Source organism: Hemiscyllium ocellatum, chromosome 13 (assembly GCF_020745735.1).
Source record: "Hemiscyllium ocellatum isolate sHemOce1 chromosome 13, sHemOce1.pat.X.cur, whole genome shotgun sequence".
Lineage (NCBI taxonomy): Eukaryota > Metazoa > Chordata > Chondrichthyes > Orectolobiformes > Hemiscylliidae > Hemiscyllium > Hemiscyllium ocellatum.
In genome coordinates this window covers 57158313-57181462 of record NC_083413.1, presented here as the reverse complement: position 1 = coordinate 57181462, position 23150 = coordinate 57158313, and positions in this window count along the sequence as shown.

Here is a 23150-nt window from a genome sequence, read left to right as displayed (position 1 = left end):
CTGCATTTTGGGAAAGTAAATCTTAGCAGGACTTGTACACCTAATGGGAATGTTGCTGAACAAAAAGACCTTGGAGTGCAGGTTCATAGCTCCTTGAAAGTGGAGTCTCAGGTAGATAGGATAGTGAAGAAGGCATTTGGTATGCTTTCCCTCTATTGGTCAGAGTATTGAGTACAGGAGTTGGGAGATCATGTTGTGGCTGTACAGGACATTGGTTAGGCCACTGTTGGAATATTGTGTGCAATTCTGGTCTCCTTCCAATTGGAAAGATGATGTGAAACTTGAAAGGTTTCAGGAAAGAGTCACAAGGATGTTGTCAGGGCTGGAGGATTTGAGCTACAGGGAGAGGTTGAATAGACTGAGGCTATTTTCCCTGGAGCATCGGAGGCTGAGGGGTGACCTCATAGAGGTTTATAAAATTGTGAGGGGCATGGATGGGATAAATAGACAAAGTCTTTTCTCTGGAGTGGGAGAGTTCAGAACTAGAGGGCATAGGTTTAGGGTGAGAGGGGAAAAGATATTAAAGAGACCTAAGGATGTCTTTTTCACACAGAGGGTGGTACGTGCATGGAAAGAGCTACCAGAGGAAATGGTGGAGGTTAGTTCAATTGCAACATTTAAAAGGCACCTGGATGGATATATGAATAGGAAGGGTTTGGAGGGAAATGGACCGTGTGATGGCAAGTGGGATGAGATTAAGTTGGTATATCTGGTCAACATGGACAAGTTGGACTGAAGAGTCTGTTTCCATGTTGTACATCTCTATGACTCTCTGACCTTTTTATGGAATATTTTTCTTCCCCATTTTCTTTGCCAGCCCCTCATTCATTTAAATACTTTTGTGAGGTCCTCACGTAACCCCCAATATAATGGGAAATATCAGTTTGTCCAATATCTCTATCATTGAAGGTCCTCATACCTGGCACTGTCCTCCCATACACTCTTAACAACATTAAATTGTGGCACACCTCTGGTTCAACAAGGACTTGGCATTGTCTCCTTTTTTTAATACACAATATCCTTACTTAAAGAGGCAAAGATCCCAAAAACTATATTAGTATTTTATCAACTTTGAATGCCATCTTTAACAATTTGTGAATGAATATGGTTCCTTCTGTTCTTGCACTCTTCCCTTAAAATAACACCACTTAGATTTTTAAAAATTCATTCATGGGATGTGGGCATCACAGTCTAGGCCAGCATTTATTGCTCATCTCTAATGCCCAGAGGGCAGTTAAGACTTAACTACATTACTGCGGGTTGGAGTCACATGTAAATCAGACCAGGCAGGGATTGCAAATACCTTCCCTAAAAAGGAAGTAGTGAACCAGATGGGTTTTTCAAACAATTGACAATGGTTCCATGATCATCATTAGACGCTTAATTCCAGACTTATATTAAATACAAATTCCACCATATATATGGCAGATTTTGGACCTGGGTCCACACAATGTTACCAGGGTGTCTGGATTGATAGTGTAGCCATTAGATAATATGGCTATTACCTTCTCATTATACTGACTCTTCATGTTGTTCTTCCCTAAATGCATTTACATGCATCTATCATACTCAGATCTGTAACTGCTTATCCATGATCAAGCTAAGATGGAGACCATTTAGCCACCTTTTATCTTAGCTTAAATTTTGACTCCAAACTCCCCCACCTCAATGATATTTTGTCTGTTCCATTTTATAGGCAGTTAGTGGCATGTTTTCCGTATTTATTTCACAATTAGTCACTTTTCTGTACAGGATTGAATATTGCTAAAAAGGGATTCATTGTTGATGCTTTACATATATCTCACTCATCAGGACAAACAATGCCAAATTTCAAACTTACGCAGAAAGAAAGGATGCTCAAAGTTTGGGAGAAGATTTGTAGCTCGGGTGCTCGTTGTTGTGGTTCTGTTCGCCTACGGGCGAGAGACGCTAAGACAAGCCAAGAAATGAGAACCCTGTGCCAACCGCCTAAGCGCCACATACGAACAACTCCGGTTCCTGCATGAATGCTGAAAGAATCGAATCCTTCCACCATGTGTCAGATACAGACCACCAGCCAACAACCCACAAGCCAGGGACACAGCCAGACAGAACGGATTCAGGATGATCCAGATAATGATTACAGATGCTCACAACAGATCTCACAAATACAGACAAGAAATTGCGCACCAAAAATCACCAATCAGGAATGGACCTGGACCATAGAACAGGCCGTTACCATAGGACAGAACAGGACCACACACCGCAAAAAAACGGCACTAAAAGAAAAAATGGCCAAACTAACACACAACAGAGAGGACACCACAACACATACCTGCGTTAGAAACCTCTCCCACAGACAGCTCACAGACACGGAAAGAACAATACTGGCCAAGGGACTCAACTACAACCACACGGATGACAAGACAGCAGACTTCCTAGCAGCACTAGAATGCACACTCAGAAACAATGGACTGACAGAAGGGACACAACAAAGAGTGAGACAAAATATCGTACCTCTGATAACAAGGAAAAGACAAACACATAACCTCAACACCAAGGAGAGGGAAGCACTAAAATCACTAAGAAACAATAAAAACATAATCATACTACCAGCAGACAAAGGCAGAATGATGGTCATCCTGGACAAAGCAGACTACATCCAAAAAGCACAACAACTACTTGCAGATACCAACAACTACAAAAAGAGGGAGTTTGACCCCACCCCACAGTTCACCAATAGGATAAACAACACACTGAGGAATCTACAAAAAAATGGACAGATCACCAGATTTGACCTACAAAGAATGAAGCCTGAAAGCAACAACACCCCCAGATTCTATGCACTATCTAAAGTGCACAAACCATCATCCCACTCAGACCAATAGTATCACTACCAGGGACACCATCACACAAACTGGCTAAAGAACTACAGCAGAAACTGAAACACCTGATCAGCGGATCCAGACACTCTATACAATCAACACAGGAATTCTTGGACATCATCAGAAATATACACATAGACAAGGAAGAAACTATGGTCTCATTCGATGTAACGGCACTGTTCACCTCTATCGACAAAACCTTAGCCAGAGAAACAATAGCCAACCTGCTGGACATACAGAACAGACAACAGGACGTTGAACCTATCAACAAAGATGGCATACTCACGCTACTGGACCTGTGCCTCACAACACAATTCACATTCAACAACCAAATATATGAATAAATCAACGGCACACCCATTGGCTCACCCATCTCTGGACTCATAGCAGAAGCGGTAATGTAAAGATTAGAACAAACAGTTTTACCGCAAATTCAACCCAAACTCTGGGTCAGATGTGTAGATTATGCCTTTGTAATCATTAAAAACACAGAAATAGAGAACACACACCGGATCATCAACACCACACTCACAGGAATCCGATTCACGAGAGAGGAAGAAAAGGACAACCAACTCCCATTCTTAGACGTGATGGTCCAGAGAACACCTAACGGAGAATTCAGCACAAAGATATACAGGAAAGCCACACACACAGACCAAGTCCTGAACTACGAAAGCAACCACCCCAACACACACAAAAGAAGTTGGATCAAGCCACTTTTCAAAAGGGCCACAACACACTGCAGTACACCAGAACTGCAAAAAGAGGAATAAGAACACCTTTACAATGTATTCGCCAAAAACAGATACCCCCGCTATTTCATCAACAGATGTCGAAGGGAAAGACAAAGGAACGAGGACATGCCGCAACCCGAAGAACTAGCCACACTACCATACATCAGGAGCATTTTGGAACTGACAGCCAGACTACTGTGACCACTAGGACTCATAACAGCACACAAACCAACAGCCACCCTCAGACAACAACTCACCAGGACAAAGGACCCGATACCCAGCATGAGCAAAACCAATGTAATGTACAAAATCCCATGCAAGGACTGCATAAAACACTACATAGGACAAACAGCAAGACAGCTAATGATCTGCATCCATAACACCAACTAGCCACGAAACGACACGACCAGCTATCCTTAGTAGCCACACACGCAGATGACAAGCAACATGAATTCAACTGGGACAACAACTATTATTATAGGACAAGCCAAACAGAGAATAGCCAGGGAATTCCTAGAGGCATGGCACCCATCCACAGATTCGATCAATAAGCACATCGACCTGGACCCAATATACCGACCACTGCAACGGGCAGCTGGAACTGACAACCAGAAGCGGCAGATTCAAACCACTACAAATGCCGGAGGAAAGATCACAGAAGCGCTTCACAGGAGGCTCCTAAGCACTGAGGATGTCACCTAGACAGGGGACGAAACGTCTGCAACACAAATTCCCAGCTCGGCGAACAGAACCACAACAAGAAAGGATGCTGATTGTTGGCAGTTTGAAATTAGTCAGACTGTTGCCATGGAGAAAGCAATGGGATTCTTCGGGCTCCCCAGGCTTTCTGCTAACTCGAGAAAGGCACAAGATTTGGTCATATTCCTTTAGCTTGCAGAGAACAGGTTTTTGCAGATGAATATATGATTATTTCTTGCTTGCATATGTGAACTGTTACAAACACAGCTGATTGTTAGTACATTGAACATCAGTAACATGTCTCTCTCTTCAGGAATATTTTTCTTATTATGAAAATTTTTTTTCTAATTTGGAATCAATCTGACTAAACTCGATTTGATGTTTGAAATTGTTAATTTTGTGACTTCAAAAATATACTTCATGGAACAGTTGTTTCTTCACAATATGTTAGACACGGAATGCTGCTGAGGAAATGGGTGTCCGCCAGTCTTGTATATGTCCAGCCTGCCATTCAACTGCCTATCCACCAGCAAGCTAAGCTGTCAGACTGCCTAGAAAGGGTAGTAATTGGCTTTTAGCATTACTGGCTTGTCACAGAACATCTGTTGATGTTAGCAATATTCTCAGACAGGCTGCAAAATTAACGTTGCAACTCTGCCACCATCATTCACGTGAGATTTGAGCATATGTGGCAGTGTCAAAATTGTGTTTGTCTTTGGAGACAAAGCACAAGACTCATTCATGTGGAATTTTCAGCTGCTGCTCAATCTGCACTTTAGTGAACATCTCCAAAATTTAACACCACAAACTGTCTCAATTCAAACTTGCTGCTCTTGGTTTGGAAATAGTACAAGATATTATTGAAAGGGTTAGTAGCTCTTGGTCTCTGAATGTTGTTGACAACTCAGCCCTCTGTCTAATTCAATCTGAGTTATTAACTGGATATTGCATGAGGGATAACCTTAAAGATGGAAAGTCTTTTTGGGCAGAAATGTTAGAATTCATTCAATAATCTCAGCTTAAATGCCTTGACATTAACACTTGTTTTTGTTTCTTCATTTTAGGAGGAATTGAACAGATTAGAGAACACTCTGGATCAAGTGCATGATGCAAAATATGTTGTTCAAAAGTGAGTGCATCTGTTAATGGTTGAAGCCATGTCTTCCAAAAATGCAAAATATACTAAAATATAACTGCAATTGAAACTGTATACTGGCAAGCATTAAAATAAAAAAAAACTATTTCCTTTCAATGCTTGGTGAGCATGTGACGATTAGTGTGACACTGAGTCAGACAGACTGGAAAACTTTCAAGTTCAGGCTTGGATTTGACTGAATGCAGCTTATTTTGTGATCTGACACGACAAGTAAGGGAAAACATAAGTATAAAGAGCAGAGGGGAGAGCAGATGGAGCATGGAGTGTAAGAAAGATGGAAGAAAAAGGTTGTGAAGATTTAAGTGCGCTTTAGAAGATAGAGAATTTCCAAGAGGAAGTTTGCCGCATAGGCAGAACAGGTTTAAATTTTAAGAACACAAATGCTCAATATTCTGAATAAAACTGATGAGCTAGAGCTGTACGGAAGCATAATAAAAACCATTACAGTTCTGTGTCAGGATTTGGAGCTAAATAGTACTGCTGACAATGTGTGCAAAAGAAATTGAATAAATAGATAGACAATGAGACAGGTTTATGTGGAGGATTATGCAAATGTTTTTTCAAGTGATAGTAAAAGAATGAAGAAATGAATTGTAAATCTTCAGTGCAGTAATTTTAGCTCATCAATCTAATGCATTAGATAGGAATGAGTTCAAGAAATAAGTAGAAAGAATACTTCTGTTAAATTGGGTTAAATTCAATAATCCAAACAAACACTGGGGTAAAAATCATATAAGTAACATCTGATGGGCAGATTTTCTACAGTGCATTTAAGATGACCTTTCAGTGGATTTTTAGTCCAGCAGAGGAGGAGACAGTGCAAATTTAGTTATGGCAAATTAATGAGACATACAGGTAATTTTAAGGTTCGGAGAACAGCTCAAAAAAGATTACATCATAATTAGATTCAATATAAAGCTGAAGAATTGAAGAAAGACTCATATTTGGTGACTGAGGGAGAAAAATATAAATAAAACTTAATTTATTGCAAGCCTTCTTTTCACTGTGAATATGAGATGGAATAGAATGGCAGTGACAATTGAGGACCAAGAATTAACAGTCTGTTAAAGTAATAGGTATCTGGGTACCCACAAGTTATTGCTGGTGAGTCAATAATAGTGTTTATATTATCGGGATGGACACAGTTGTCGTTAGTTATGATGCCTCTGATGTTCAAATCTTCCTGTTATACAGTCTATAATTGTAGAAAGTGACAATTTGGATGAAGTGCAGGAAGGCTGTTTGCATCCACGTTACATATTAATCACCATTTCGAGAAGAGGAAAGTTTGCTTTTGATAGATCACAAACTGCATTGCATAATGAAATGAACAGAATATAATTTTCATATATAGAAATAACTGTGTATGTTCCTTTTAGCATCCATCAACTCCCCATTGACTTTGGAAATGATATTGAAAAATGTCAAATCAGCAGAGGGGTGCCAGAATCAAAAGTGAAAATGTAAGTATTATGATTTACTGCAATTAAATCAAAACCCTGTAGATGCTGGAAATCTGAAATAAAAACCAAGTGATGGAAAATGCATCTATGCATCAAGTCTGACAGCATCTATGGAGAGAGAAAGAGAGTTAACATTTCCAGTTCCGTAAAACTCCTCTTCAAAACTGAAGATAATGGTTAATTACTATGATTTATATTAGAGTTGTGTTGCAAAAGTTTGAAGTCAATCTAAATCTTTTCAATCGTATGACCTGTTAAACAAAAAATTCTTTATTTGCTTATTTCATTAAGCCTAATTCATTTTTTTTAAAAAAAGGCTGCATCTTCTTGACATCATTGTGGATGCCAAGATTAAATTCCATTAGTAAGTTCACATTAGGAAAAAAACCGAATGGTTTTGTGAATCATAGAATCCCAACAGTGTGGAAGCAGGCCATTTGGCCCATTGAGTCCACGCTAATATAGACAGGTGCCCAGAGGTGGAATGGTACGTGGGTCCCTGGCACTGTGATGCAGCAGTGCCAATCTCTGAATCACCATGCCGGCCTGTTCTCATTGTGTGGCATGGCTGAAAGGTTATGTCAATCTTTCTTTATCTAATGAGTCCATAACTCATCAAACCCCATCAACAATTGTATACCCTAAATCCAACCGTATTCATCTGATTTCACAGGAAATACAGTAATGCCTGAATAAATCTTTCCTTTCTGAAATTTTCCAGTGCTATGCCAATTATTTATCTGCATTCAAGATCCTTCATAATTTGGTAAGAAAAATGTCCAAGGCAGTGGTTGTCATCCGGAATATTGCCCATCTTCAAATCCATGCATGACCTTGCCAACTTTATGGGTTGAATTTAATGGCTATGGCAATAACCCAGTTTGCCTTCTGTTTTAGGAGCCCTCCAGGTTTAAGTTGTCAAGAGCCTGCCATCTGGGTTTTACACATTTAAAGGAAAAGATTCCACCCCAGTGGTGTCTGCCAATTGGAGGGTTAATGTTTCTTCAGTCCCAACAGAGTCACCCAGAGTAGTGATCACTACTGGGACTACAAGAAACAGGTGGTCTGGAGCAGCAAACATTTTAGGGGAAGTGAATGGAGCCAGGACTTCCTGGGACTAGCTACACAGTCCCTCGCTGTGAGGTTGAAATGTGGGCAGGGGCTGTGGAGTACGGAGGAAATGTTTCAGTGAGATGGATGCACTCAAATGGCATTGGACACCCATGCACTGGGTGCTGCAGGACTGCCCCCACCCTTGACTTAATTGTGACGAGGCAGAAAGATAGTGGGCTCTCAACGCAGCACTTATTCACACAATTATACTGTTGAACTTGATTAAGGAGATTACAAGGAATTAAATTCTAACCTAACTTTACATATAACATCATGTGCTCTTTCAATCTTCAGTTTTCTGGTTCTGCATTTCTGTACACTGAAAGAGGGTTTCGATAAACTTGCATAATTCATTGGAACTCTTCCACCAAATGGCTTTGCATTGCTACTTCCCATTAAGTGCTATCTCCATTTTTTTTCAGAAGTTTATTTTTGGTGAGTTTATGGCCAACTTTTCTGTCTGTCTTATTCACACAATTATACTGTTGAACTTGAGGAAGCAGATTACAAGGAATTAAATTCTAACCTATCTTTACATATAACAGAATTCATTAAGTCCCAAATTTGTTTCTCTACAATTTACATTAGAACTTATTTTTCTGTTTTCAAAATACTATCTCAGATATTTTAGGTAACAGTGAACTAATGGTACTAGCCGTTTGAATTTCCAAAGGCAACAGGTAAGATTATTCCACAACTGAAGAGTTTGTGGTGTTGGGTGTAATATATGAGCACGGATAGAGAATTGGCTAACTAACAGGAAACAAGATAATTGAAAGAAATGAACATAAAATACTGTTCATGCTGGAAATCTGAAATAAAAACAAAGTGCTGGGGAGACTCAGCAAGTCTAGTGGATTTTGTGAAGAGAGAAACAAAGTTAATGTATCAAGGTCAATATGACTCTTCTTAATAACCACATTGTGGGACTGAGCAAAAATCCCCATCATCTAAACTACTGGATGAGATCCTGGACTTTTCAGAACTTTTGAACGTATCGGGGACAGCTATGCTGAGCATTGGGAAAATAACACAAATGCAAATGGCTGCTTGGAACCGTTGTTCAGCCTGGAATTCCAATTTACAGCTCCACTTCAAGAGAATAGTCGACAAAACCTCTCACTCTGGATTGAAACAAACCTTTACACTTCAGGCTACACCTCAGGCTACACGGCACAGGCAGTATTGGGCCTATACAGATGCCGAGGGTTCTACTCAATCAAAATCCATTCACGCATACTCTTCACTTTCAGGAAGCCAATTGACTTCAGAGGAAATGCCAGGAACATAGTGAGCAACACAGGTTTGCGGGAGATAATGGGGCACACAGTCGGGATAGCTGCCAACCCTGATCTGACCTGAGGGGAAACTCTTTTCAACAACAGGCTTCTGCACAAACAGCCCCAACAAGCAGCTTCAGAACCAAGAACGGCAGAGGCTGAACAGAGAAGCTGAATCTGGAATCCAAACAAAGAGTGTCATTGGAACAAAGGATATCCGGAAGCAGGAAAGCTAACCAAGTGCTATTTGAACAAAAGCTTCCAGACACCAGCCTGTTCTGAACCAAGAGAACTGACGGCAAGAATCTGGGCAATTGGGCACACTTTAAAATCACATTTTCCTCAGTGGTGAGACCCCAACATTTCTGATCTAGTTAGCAGGGAGGGGAATGCAGGAGATGACTGTGCATGGGACCCAAAGGGTAAGATATCTGCTTTAAAGTTTTTTGTGATTAAAACTGTAGTTCTGGTTCTAATAGTGTTTCATTTAATAGTGTATTTTGTTACTGTCTTCTGGAAAATTGATAGTGTCAATTTCACTGTTTATTGCATTTAGCTTTATTTCTTTTATTATACATGACTTTTGTGTTGTTAATAAAATGAAACGCTTGTCTACTGCCACCTTCATTTCACATTCACTAAATAAGTCCAGTATCAGAACCAGGGATCTGAGGGGGATTCAAACCACCTAAAATTGACAAATTACTGATCGCAAACCAGAACCCGACAACGTGCTGCCAGACCTGAGTTTCTCCAGCACTTTGTTTCCAGTTGAGGCAAATGAGTTGTTTACAGGTTGGCAAACTGTAACTAACGAGTTTCTATAGATTTCAGTGCTGGAAGTTTGACTATTTTAAATCTACAACAATGACTTGGATAAATGGGTCCAATTAATTAGAGTTACATTAGATGATAATACAAAGATGAGAAGGCAAATTGTGAGGAATGTACAAAGAATCTGCAAAGGGATACATACGAATTAACTGAATGGGCAAACATTTTGCAAATGTGGAAAATTATAATTGTCCATTTTGGAAGAAAGAATTGGAACACACAGTTATGTAAATGGTGGGAGGTTGCAGAACAATGCTTTATAGAGAGGTCTGAGTATTCTTGTACTTTAATCACAAGAGGTTAGCATACTGATACTACAAGTAACTAGGAAGGCAACAAGAATGTTAGTCTTTACCGTAAGGGAAATTGAGTATAAAAGTGAGAGACTCTGCAGGGCATTGGTGAGACTGCCCATTCTACATTTCTGTAATGAGCAATGATTGGAATGTAGTGCAAGTACGTTTACTTAAGTAAATTTTCATCAGCAGTATTCACTTTACATCTGACATTAAAAAAATAATACCTTTGCATTTGATATTCGGTCAGGCTAGAAATAACCAGTGAGAGGGATTTTTTAAAAATAAAGTACACAATAATTATTTAGAGTCATAGAGATATTTGCTGAGCTTTGACAGAAAATTAATCTTTACAAATATTTTACAACTCAAAAATTTGTCAACTTTTGTCAGTTGTAAAGTAATGTAATGATTTATAATTGTCATACTCATAAATAAGTATAGTTTGTCGCATTTAATATTGACGTACCCTTCAAAATTTTGAGAAAATGTTACTGCATTCAGTATGTTGTTTTATCTCTCCAGTTTATTTTCCCAAATATATCTTCATTTTAATATTTATTTTTGAAGTCTGCAGACAATATGAGATCTTTAATTTTTGTTGAAAGAAATGGAGTTTATCTTAGTGGCAAGGTTAAATGAATTAAATAGTAACTTTGTAAAAATGCTACAGGGTCATTGTAGAAATGAAGGCAACAAATCTTTATATACATTCTTCACACTTAAACTATTCTTGCAAGAAAGAAGAACAGACTTTTCAGAAAATAAAATTCTAGATGCATGGACCTGAGAGCTAATCAAATGCGACTGTAAAGAAAAATTATTATTTACCTTAGTTGGAGATCATTGAAGAGACATATTGATTTATTTTCTTCATCCTTATTTTCAACTATTAATTCTTAATAAATTTTGAAGGAAAATGTAAGCGGTGATTTTTACACTTATACGTTTTATTCTAAAATAAAAGCAAATATTTACTTGTTGATTTGAGAGTATAGGAATAAATTTTCCAACTTTGTCTTCAAGGCAAAATGTAGGTAATTATGGATACTCATTTGAGGGAATGCTGATCTTGCCTAATTTTTGAGGTCAGTTTCATTAACATATGGTTGACGAGTTACCTGTTGAAGGTAATAAGTATATGGAAAATAATGTAGGTACTTAAACATAAATCTCATATGACAGATCAATGTCATCGACTTAAGCAGGGATATATACAAGCTCTACTGTGTTATATACATCAGTCAGGTAACTCCAACTCTCTTAAACTCCAATGGAAACAAACCCAACCTGTTCAACTTTTCTTAAGACTACCCACTCATTCTGGGTATTCATTTAATGAATCTACTCTGAACCATCTCCAATACATTTATATTCTGCCTTAAATAATGGTGCACTGTGTTTGAGAGATGGTTTCACCAATGTCATGTGCAACTGAAACATGATAACTTTACTTTTAAGTTCAATTCCTCTCAGTAAAAGAGCATTCTATGAGCATTCCAAATTACTAGCTGTTTATGCATTTTAAAGTTATATACTTTCTTAATCTTTCTGTGAAAGTTAACAATTTCACCATTTCCCACATTTTATTCTATCTACAAGATTATTGTTCATTTGCCCCCTCAAACCTATTCGACATCTTTCTGCAGCTTCCTTTGTTTTCTTCACAACATGCTATCCTACTTACTTTTCTATTATCTGCAAACTTAGCTATCATGCTTTTGTTCCCCTTATCCAAGATGTAGAGGTGTTGATGTTCACTGAAGTGGACCAGTTTAAAAATCAAGCAACACCAGGTTATGGTACAACAGGTTTATTTGGAAGCACTAGCTTTCAGAGCACTGCTCCTTCATCAGGTAACTAGTGGGACAGGATCATAAGACACAGAATTTATAGCAAAAGATCCCAGTATCATTCAAATAAAACGATATATTGAACAAACCTAGATTACTGTTAAGTCTTTCTTCTTTTAGAATGGGTTGCGGATTTTGGTTAATTAATATGTAAATCCTAGAACTACTTTGAAGTCACATTCTCGAGATAACTTAAGTTTTTATTTTTAAAAAGTGATATCTCAGCTCAGACAATGTGTTAAAGGTGTGAGGTTAGAGTCTGTCTGCAGCCCATTCTTGTGTCAGACTGGTTCTGTTTCCAGAGTAGGAATTTATAAAATGTTATATGGATTGACTGCCTGCATTAAATGCCCGCAGGTTGTGAGCTTTTTCAGTAAAAACAGAATGCATCTGCAAATACAATTCTGCAAACGCAAATTCACCCCATAGACCAGTGTGTGAGGGGGAGGGAGAGAGTGTGTTTGCATGTGTACCTGCTTGGTGGAGTGTGTGTGAGAGTGCGATGGAGTATAAGCCTGTGAGGGTGTGTGTGTGTGTGTGTTCGGGTGCGCTTGTGTGTATATAGTGCACTAGGTTCACCTGAAGTGTGACAAGAACCCAAGGTCTGGGTTGAAGCTATCCTCATGGGTACTGAACTAGGCTATTAGTCTCTGCTCGGCCACTCTGCGCTGTTACAAATCCCAAAGTCCGCCTTAGAGGATGATTGCCCAAAGATCCGAGGCTGAATGTCCCTGACTGCTGAAGTGTTTCCCGACTGGGAGGGAACATCTCTGTCTGGCAATTGCTGCACAGTGTCTAATCATCCATTGTCATAGTGTTTGCTTGGTCTCTCCAATGTACCATGCCAAGGGACATTCTTGCCTGCAGCATATCAGGTAGACAATGTTGGCCAAGTCACATGAGTACCTGCCATGTACATGATGTGTGGTGTCCCCATGTGTAATGGTGGTATCCATCTTGACCTTCTGACACATGCGAGGTTCATTACACAGTTCTTCATATTTTGAGAAATTGCTTAATTATTAATAGACAGACTGTCAGTTAACTCCATAACATCATTCATATTTTCCTGTGCAACCATCTTGCAGTGATTGCCATGACAGGGTTGAATGGTGTGGTCGACATTGTCCTGTAGGCTAGGCAGTTTGGTATGAACAATGAAGAAGGGCTCATGACCGAGGCGTCTATTTTCCTGATCATTGGATGCTGCCTGGCCTGCTGTGCTTTTCCAGCGGCACATTTTCTGCTATGAACAATGGTCTGTTTAAGAATTTGGTGGTTGTTTTAACACTAGAAGTGGAGGTCTAGGGAAGGTCTTGGTGAGGTGCTCATCCTCATCAATAATGTGTTGCAGGCTGTTAAGAATGTCGCATGTGGCGAGTAAGCTATCAATCGCATCCCGTGTCTGTCTCCTGAGGAGGTTATTACAGCTTCTTGCTGTGGCACATTGGAACTGGCGATTAATGAGTTGAGCATCGCACCCTGTTTTTATGAGGGTGTCTTTCAACACCTTCAGGTGTCTGTTGCATTCCTCCTTAGCGGAGTAGATCCTGTGTATGTGTAGGGCTTGTGAGTAGTGAATGGCTGTTTTAGTGTGATTAGGATGAAAGCTAGAGAAGTGCAGCATCATGAGGTTATCTGTGAGTTTGTGATAGGGTGAGGTACTGAGGTGTCCGTGCTTGATGGAAATGCATATGTCCAAGGATGAGACAGATACTGAAGAGTAGTCCATGGTACGCCTGATGATGGGATGAAACTTGTTGATATCTCTGTGTAATTGTTTCAGTGACTTCTAACCATAGAGGAAAAAATTGTCATCAATATATCTGGTGTATAGTGTTGGTTGGAGGTCCTGTGCAGCAAAGAAGTCTTGTTTGAATTTGTGCATGAAAATGTTGGCATATTGGGGTGCAAATTTGGTCCCCATGGCTGCTCCATGTGTCTGGATGAAGAACTGAATGTCAAAGGTGAAATTGTTGTGGTGCAGAGTGGTTGAGCTGAGATTGATAGCCAAGTTCAATACCCCTGAGGATGACCTCAACCAGGACCTTGGGTTCACATAACACTATAGGTGACCCCCACTACACTACATACCCTGCGCGTACGCACGCAAACAAGCACACATGCATGCACACCCTTACATACTCACATTCACGTAGACCCTCTCTCATACACATGCTCTATCTCAGACACACACAAACATACACCCCCCACACTCTCACCCATGCACACACCCTCTAACAGGCTTATATTCCATCACACTCATGCGCACTCTATCAAGCATGCATGCACACAAACACATGCACTCATATGCGCTCTCCCTCTCCCTCACATGCGTGCATGCACACACTCACATATAAGTCTATGGAGTGAATTTGTATTTGCAGAATTGTATTTGCAAATATGTTCTATTTTTGCTCAAAAAGCACACAACCTGCAGTCAATCCATATAATATGTTATAAATTCCGACTTTGGAAATGGAACCAGTCTGACCAAGATTGGGATGCATACAGACTCTAACCTCTCATCTTCAATGCATTGTCTGAGGTGAGATATTACCATTTTTATAAAACCTTAAGTTATCTCGAGAATGTGACTTCAAAGTCGTTCTGGGATTTACATATTAATGAACCTAAACCTGCAACTCTTTCTAAAAGAAGAAAGACTTCACAGCAATCTAGGTTTATTAAAAATTGTTTCAATTGCATGACAGTGGGATCTTTTGCTCTAAATTCTGTCTTATAATCCTGCCCGACTAGTTACCTGGTAAAGGAGCAGTGCTTTGAAAGCTAGTGCTTCTAAATAAACCTGTTGGATTACAACCTTGTGTTGTGTGATTTTTAATTTGGTCCAATTATCCAGTCATTGATATAAATTGTAAAAGGCCGAGGCCCCAGCACAGACCCCTGTAGCACCCATCTCATTTTGCCAATCAGAAAATAACTAATATATGCATACTCTGTGTTCTGCCAACCTGTTGCCCTTTGCACTGAGTTCCTACATTGACCACTAACCATTTATGTGCCACCTTGTCAAATGCCTTCTATGGGCTTTCTTTTACCAACGTCACTTATTATTCTTTCAAAGACCTCCAATAAATTGGTAAAATATTATTTTGCTTTCCCAAATCATACTGACGTTTTTTCTAAGTACTCAACTTAAATCATCTTATCGAATTGATTTGAAAAACTTCCCCGTGGCAGATGTCAAGCTAACTGGCCTACAGTTTTCCTGTTTTCTGCCTCTTTCCCTTTTTGATTAGGGGGGTATTATTTGCTACATTCGTGTACAATGCAATCTTTCCAGAATCTAGCAAATTCTGGAAAATTGATACCAACACATTTTCTACCTCATCAGCTACCTCTTTTAGACCCTCGATTGAAGTCTGTCATTACAATGATTAGAAGTTAATGAAGAAGGAAAAATGAGAATACATGAGAACGCTAGCTAGAAAACTAGAAATTTCTAATACTTTAAAAAGATTAGTTTAAAAAGTGGGGGTGTAGTTATATAGAAAGCGAGACAACAGAATTAACAATAGTAAATAAGGAGATAGATTTAGTGAACAAGTATTTTGTGTCAGCCTTGTACAGAGCTCTAAGTATGTACATAAGGAAATGGAAGCTAGGGAGGAACTTGGAAATTACAGTCACCAGGGAAGAGCTGCAGAGTAAACTGTGGGAGCTGCAGACTAGGTATCCAAGTTCTGACTGACAACATCTAAAAATAAATGGCTAGTGAGATAGATGCATTAACTTTAACTGAACAACTGTCACTGGGAAACTATTAGAATGTATTATTGAAGACATTGCATTTTTAACCCACTTTTTCAAGTTTCTTTGAGAACTAATGTGTGTAGATAAAGGAGAAGCAGTGGATGTGCTTTATTGTACCTTTATCAAGTGCCTTCTGTTGTGGAAAGTAAGAGCTCATTAACAAATTAGCATGGAGAGAATGTTGGGAAGTTAACAAGAAACAGTATGTATAAAAGTCTTTTTCTGATTGGCTAGATGTAACAAATGCTACACTTCAATATTTTTTACAATTTATGTAAATGACTTGCATAAAGGGAGGTATTATTGCTAAATTTGCTGATGACAAAGCTGGGAAGGAGTGTATGTCATAAAGGGGTCAGAAGGAAGCTGACATACGTATAAAGTAAGCTAGTGGGAAAAAATCTGTCAAATGGACTTACAATCCCAGCTGATGTTGTTATTATTGGACATATCAGATTACAGATTGAGACATGGATTAATAAATCACCTTGTTTTTGGTTTTAAAGATGTCATCTTTTGCTGAAGCACAAACATGCAATGGTGCAGATTTAGATTTATTAATAAAGCAAATTCATTACATAAAAGAAATGAAGGAGAATATAGAATAAATTGAACTATTTACATATACGCCAAGTTTAAAGGTTTCAAAACAGTGTAAGTACAAACCCATTAATCCCAACAACTCTCCATTGCAAAACACAAACCTGTGAGACTCTTAACATCCGAACTGTAAAATGACTGCAACTAAAATGTAAATAAGTCTTACACTTCACTACATGGACTATCATGTGAGAAAGGAGAAAGTGAGGACTGCAGATGCTGGAGAGTCAGAAACGAAAAGTGTGGTGCTGGAAAAGCACAGCAGATCAGGCAGACTCTGAGGAGCAGGAGAGTAGAACATTTGGGCATAATCCCTTCATTAGGAATTCCTGATGAAAAGTCAACTCTCCTGCTGTTCGGATCCTGCTTGACCTGCTGTGCTTTTTCTAGCGCCACACCTTTTGACTATAATATGGGAAAGTCTAAAATGGTTCATTTTGGCAGGAAGGATAATGTAAGAATAATGAAGCAGCATTGTGTCTAAATGGCACGAGATTGCACAAGTTGGAGGAGCAGAGGGATCTGAATGCCCTTGCATGTGAATTGCAACAGGTAAACATACAGGTCCAGCAAGTAACTACTAAAGCTAGTAAAATGTTACTTTTTATGGTGAAAGAAATTGAACACAAATGTCAGAAGTTATTTCTTTGATTTTGCAGGACCACTGGTGAGACTGCTTCAGGAGTAATGCATGCAGCATTGGTCATATTATTTAAGGAAGGATGCAAATGCAGTGTAATCAGTTCAGAGAAAATTTACTAGGTTAGTTTCTGGAATGGACATGTTGCCTTGTAAGGCTTGTGTCGCTGGAGTAGGAAGTGATTTGACTGAAACATACAAGATCCTGAGGAGTCTTGACAGGTTGTAATTAAAATGGATGTTTCATCCACTAAAATCTAGAATTAGGGACCACCATTTCAAATGAAGCGATATACATTCAAGGCAGATGAGAAATTTGTTTTTGAGGATTGGGAACCTTTGGAACTCTGTTCCTAAAATGTTGGTGGAAGCAGAGCCTTTGAATATTTTTTAAGGCAGAGGTGGAACAGATTTGTAAGCAACAGATGAAAGTTTCTCAGGGATAGGTGGGAGTGTGGAGTCATCAGCTTAGGTGTTACACTATTGAATGGAGGAGGGGGCTTGAGGACTTAATCAGTCTTCTCCTGACTTTAGTTTGTATATTTGTTATGGTTTTGCAAATGGCAAGAAACATTTTAGTAGCCTTTCAAAGCAGGCTGGTTTAGTATATTTATTTCAGTGTTTTAAATAGTGGAAGTGATAGATGCAACAGAATTCTGGCATCATAAATATGCCAGCAGGAAAGACCCCAGATTCAAGCGCTGACATGGTGCAACCTTTCAGCTTTTTTGTTATTGTTTGTTAAAGTGAGGATGCTGTAGGATGAGGAGATGTAGAGGATAGTGGTCCTCCTTGCCGCCACAAGGCAGTTGTTGCAGTGGAATTATAGAATGGTCGTAGCCTGAAAGGTGATCATTCCATCTGTTGTGACTCTTGACCCTTTGCAAGAGCAACTCTCTCATCCATGTCCCCTGTTTTCTCACAATGGCCTCACAAAGATTTTCCATTTTGGGTAATTATCCCGAGCTATTGAAATCCCTAACTTAATCTGCCTCAACTAGGCTCTAAGGGAGTGCAGGCGGAGGTGGGTACTGCAGATGCTGGAGATTAGAGTCAAGATTATAGTGGTGCTGGAAAAGCACAGCAGGTCAGGCAGCACCCGAGGAACATGTCCCCTCCCACATGGTTGAAGATGCCCTCCAATGCATCTCATCCACATCCCGCACCTCAGTCCTCGAACCCCACCCCTCCAACCGCAACAAGGACAGAATCCCCTGGTCCTCACCTTCCACCCCACCAACCTTTGCATAACTTGCATCATCCACCGACATTTCCAACACCTTCAAACGGACCCTATCACCAGGGATATATTTCCCTTCCCACCCCTATCTGCTTTCCGCAAAGACTATTCCCTCTGTGACTACCTGGTCAGGTCCATGCCCCACAACAACCTACCCTCCCCTCCTGGCACCTTTCCCTGCCACCGCAGGAATTGCAAAACCTGCACCCACACCTCACCCCTCACCTCTATTCAAGGCCCCAAAGGAGCCTTTCACATCCATCAGAGTTCCACCTGCACATCCACAGGTCATTTATTGTATCTGTTGCTCCCGATGTGGTCTCATCTATACTGGGGAGACTGGGCGCCTTCTCGCAGACTGCTTCAGAGAACATCTCCGGGACACCCGCACCAATCAACCCCACCACCCTGCAACTGAATATTTCAACTCCCCCTCCCACTCTGCCGAGGACATGCAGGTCCTGGGCCTCCTCCACCGCCACTCCCTTACCACCTGATGCTTGGAGGAAGAACACTTTGTCTTCCGTCTTGGGACCCTTCAACTCCAGGGCATCAATGTGGACTTCACCAGTTTCCTCATTTCCCCTCCCCCACCTTCCTCCAGTTCCAACCTTCCAGCTCCGCACTGTCCTCATGATCTGTCCAACCTGTCAATCTTCCTTCCCATCGAATCGCCCCTTTTCCAGCACCACTCTAATCTAGACTCCAAGGAAGTGCATTCCAGAACCTAATGATTTATTAGGGTTAGAACTATAGGGAAAGGTTGAATAGGTTGGGTCTATTTTCCCTGAAGCGTTGGAGGATGTGAGGTGACCTTATAGAGGTTTGTAAAATCATGAGAGGCATGATTAGGGTAAATAGGATTTTTCCTGGAGTGAAGGAGTCCACAACTAGAGGGCACAGGTTTGGGGTGACAGGGGCAAGATTTAAAAGGGTTCTAAGGGACAACTTATTCATGAAAAGGGTGATGCATGTATGGAATGAGCTGCCAGAGGAAGTGGTGGAGGCTGGTACAGTTACAACATTTAAAAGGTGTCTGGATGGGTATATGAATAGGAATGGTTGAGAGGGATATGGGATAAATGCTGGAAAATGAGACTAGATTAGGTTAGGATATTTAGTCAGCATGAACGAGTTGGATTGAAGGGTCTGTTTCTGTGCTGTACAGCTCTATGACTTTTTCTCTGTTCATCTCCTCCCCACCCACCCCACCTTCAGTATTTTGAATGATTTTTCCCTTCATGACACTCTGCCCCATTCCTCAATCTCCTCAATCACTACTTCCCTTCCCTAAAGCACTTTTGCATGCAAGTGCAGGAGATGCAACACCTGGCGTTTTATCTTCATTGTTCTCACTATCCAAGACTACACCATTCTTTCCAAGTTAAGTGATAATTTACATCTACTTCCTTGAGTGTAATATTATATTCACTGCATACATTATGCAGTCTCCCTATATTTGGGGGATGAAATGCTGACTGGCTAGCTGGTTTGTGGATCATCACCTTCATTCTGCAATCATGGCCCATAGCAGCTTTTCACCTGTCATTTTAATACTACAATTCGCACCTGCTGACATTTCTGTCCTTGACCTGTTACAGTCTTCCATTGAAGCTGCACTCTATCCAGAACAACATCGATTCTTTTGATTGGGTATTCTAAAATCTCTTGGGATAATACCAAATTCAATGAGTGAGATTGTAACCTCTGCCCCATTTTGTTCTATTTCTTTTCTGTTTTCTTTTACTTTTATTTATGTTACTTTGCATTCTGATGCTAGTTATGTGACTGTTTAGCCTTCCCTGTGGATGCATCTTCTGTTTCTTTGCTTTTCCCATTCCAATTTCCTTTGGTCTTGCACCACAAAACATTTTGTCATTTTAATCTCTTCTGATTACAGCTTTATCACAGACTTTCCTTTGTTCTTTTTCAATGTGAACCCAACCCATTAAATTTCTAACTTTTCCCAGTTGTGATAAAATGTCACAAGTTTGAAATATTAACTGTGTTTCTCTGCAGAGCATATTATAACTGTGGTTAAAATATAATTTTTGTCAGTCTTGCTTCACAGTTTTGACACCTCAGACATTCAAACCCCTCTGTACGTTCCGCTAGGTGGGTCAGAGTGAAGGCTGTTGATGGTAGTTTGGTTTCATCATATGAAAGTTCATAAAATAAACTGCTATACCATAGCAGGTCTCCAGCTCACGGTCTGCATGTGAAATGAATACACCATTCTTCAAAATTATTCCTCTAATTAATCAAAAATATATTGGAATAAATCGCACACGATACTTGTATTTAAGTTGAAAAGCTATTGTTTCAGGCTGAGAAATTATTTAATGCTTTTAAAATGTAGTAAATTAATCTAGATATTCTGAATTTTGTGAGTAAAACTGATTTTACCATCTCATGTAAAATGATAAAGGAATAATTTGAAGAACGTACTTAATATTGGGCACTAATGTTTTAGCTTTATCACAAAGCTGTCTGTGTGGGTTGAAATCAGGCATGTCAAAGTAGTAGCCATATACTGTAGTCCTTTCACATTGAAGTTTTTTCATCTGGATTTATGATTGTGTTTACTCTGGATCCTGATCGAACCATTCCCTCACCACTTTGATACCGTTACCCATTTAAAATGCAAACTAGTGAATTAGAAAAAAATGTTGAATAGTTAATCTAATATGAGAGTGTTGTATTTCTGATTGCTGGAGGAGCGATGCTATCACTATTACTAAAAATACATACTGTTCAAAAGGAGTAATTTAGATTTATTTGCATGCCTTTTTTTGGTAATTAGTTTTTGACAGATTTTGTTTTGAGCACTTTAATCAGAAAGTAAATGTTCGTGTGCAGCATTATGGGTTTGACATAGTGTTCCCTAAAATGAAATGTTCTTTGAATCCTACCATTAATAACTGATATTAAAGAGCTGCTGCTTTTGCTCAACAGCAACAACCACAACTGAGCTCCAACTCTCAACTGTTTATCTTTTATCATATTAGTCAACATCTCCTTCTCAAACAGTACCTTCTACCCATTCAAAACAGTGAATGTCACCCCTTTAAATGATTCTGCGGTGAGATTGGACAATGCCCTTGACTGGCTGCGCCAATATGCCCTGACTGATGAGAATCCCCTTGACTAGACTAAGAACTAATCCTCTTGGACTTTGAGACATGGCCGTTTTGTTGAAACACGTTGTTTGTTTACCGAATAAGCTGTTTACATTTGGTGCAGGTGTGACGCTGACATAGCATGGTGATGTACAGCAATGCATCTGCTCCCATGACTGTTTGTTTGTTGTTGTCTGACATTACATTGTGTTTGGTAGTGTGTCTACACTAAAAGGTAAAGCAAGATAGAAATTTTGTGAGTCTGTATGTTCTGAGAAGTGGCAATGTGCAAAATGGCAAAGGAAGCATTCTGCGAGCATCCATGTAATCACAAAATGAATGAATGCTAAGAAAAAAAGAACTGCATCTTGTTCTGATGCATGAGATAGATGCCAGTCCATGTGTATGAAGCAACCTGGTAGCAGCATTGCAATCTGAGGTGTCAGTGAGCTCTAAAATGTAAATTTGAGGTGCTGAACTACAGGCGGAGTGAATCTAACCTTTTTTTAAATTCATTCATGGATGTTGGGGGAGGGAGGGGGCGGGGAGGGGAAGGGGCGTCACTGGCCAGGCCAACATTTATTATTCACCCTAAGTGCTCAGAGGGCATAAAGTGTCAAGTACCTTTCTGTGGGTCTGGATTCACATGTAGGCCAGACCAGGTAAGGACTGCAGTTTTCCTTCCCTGAAAGACATTAGTGAACCAGATGAGTTTTCGTGACAATTGACAATGCTTTCATTATCACTATTAGACTCCTAATTCCAGATATTTTATTGGATTCAAATTCTATCATCTGCAATGGCAGGATTCAAAGTTGGATCCCCGGAACACTCTACAGTCTCTGGTTTAATAGTCGAACGATAATTCCACTTGGCAGTCCCCTCCTCATGCCATGGTGATGTGATGAAGCTGGCATTTTGTCAATGCCAACTTCTGCAGACAAAAGGTGAAGGTGGTTGCTGCCCATGGAGTGTGTCCTGAGGTTTTGGGGAATACTGACCAACATAGATGCCCAGAGTAGATGCCACTGAATTTTAGCTGCTAGGTAACTGCTCTGACCTGTCAGAAATTGGGTGGTGTAGTTTCTCTCCACTGCCAGGGAAAGTAGTAACTTGTTTATGCATGAGGTGGGATTAAGTAGTAATGGAAGTTTAATGCATGTAAACACATCCCTGTTCACTAGTGAGATTCTCATTTCCCCATTATGTGGAAAATCAAACATTCCTTTATTTCAATGTCAAATTTCATTTTTCCAATTTTGCCATGGATCTCTAGCTGTCTCCACCAATGTCCATGTCACTCAAGAAGCTTGAGATCATCCAGGACAAATCATCATTGGCACTGACACTGGATCTACAAGCATTCACTCCCTCCACCACTGACACTCTATAGCAGCAGTGTGTACTATCTACAAGATGCGCTGCAGAAATTCACCAAAATTCTTCAGACTGCATCTTCCAAATCCACAACCACTTCCATCAA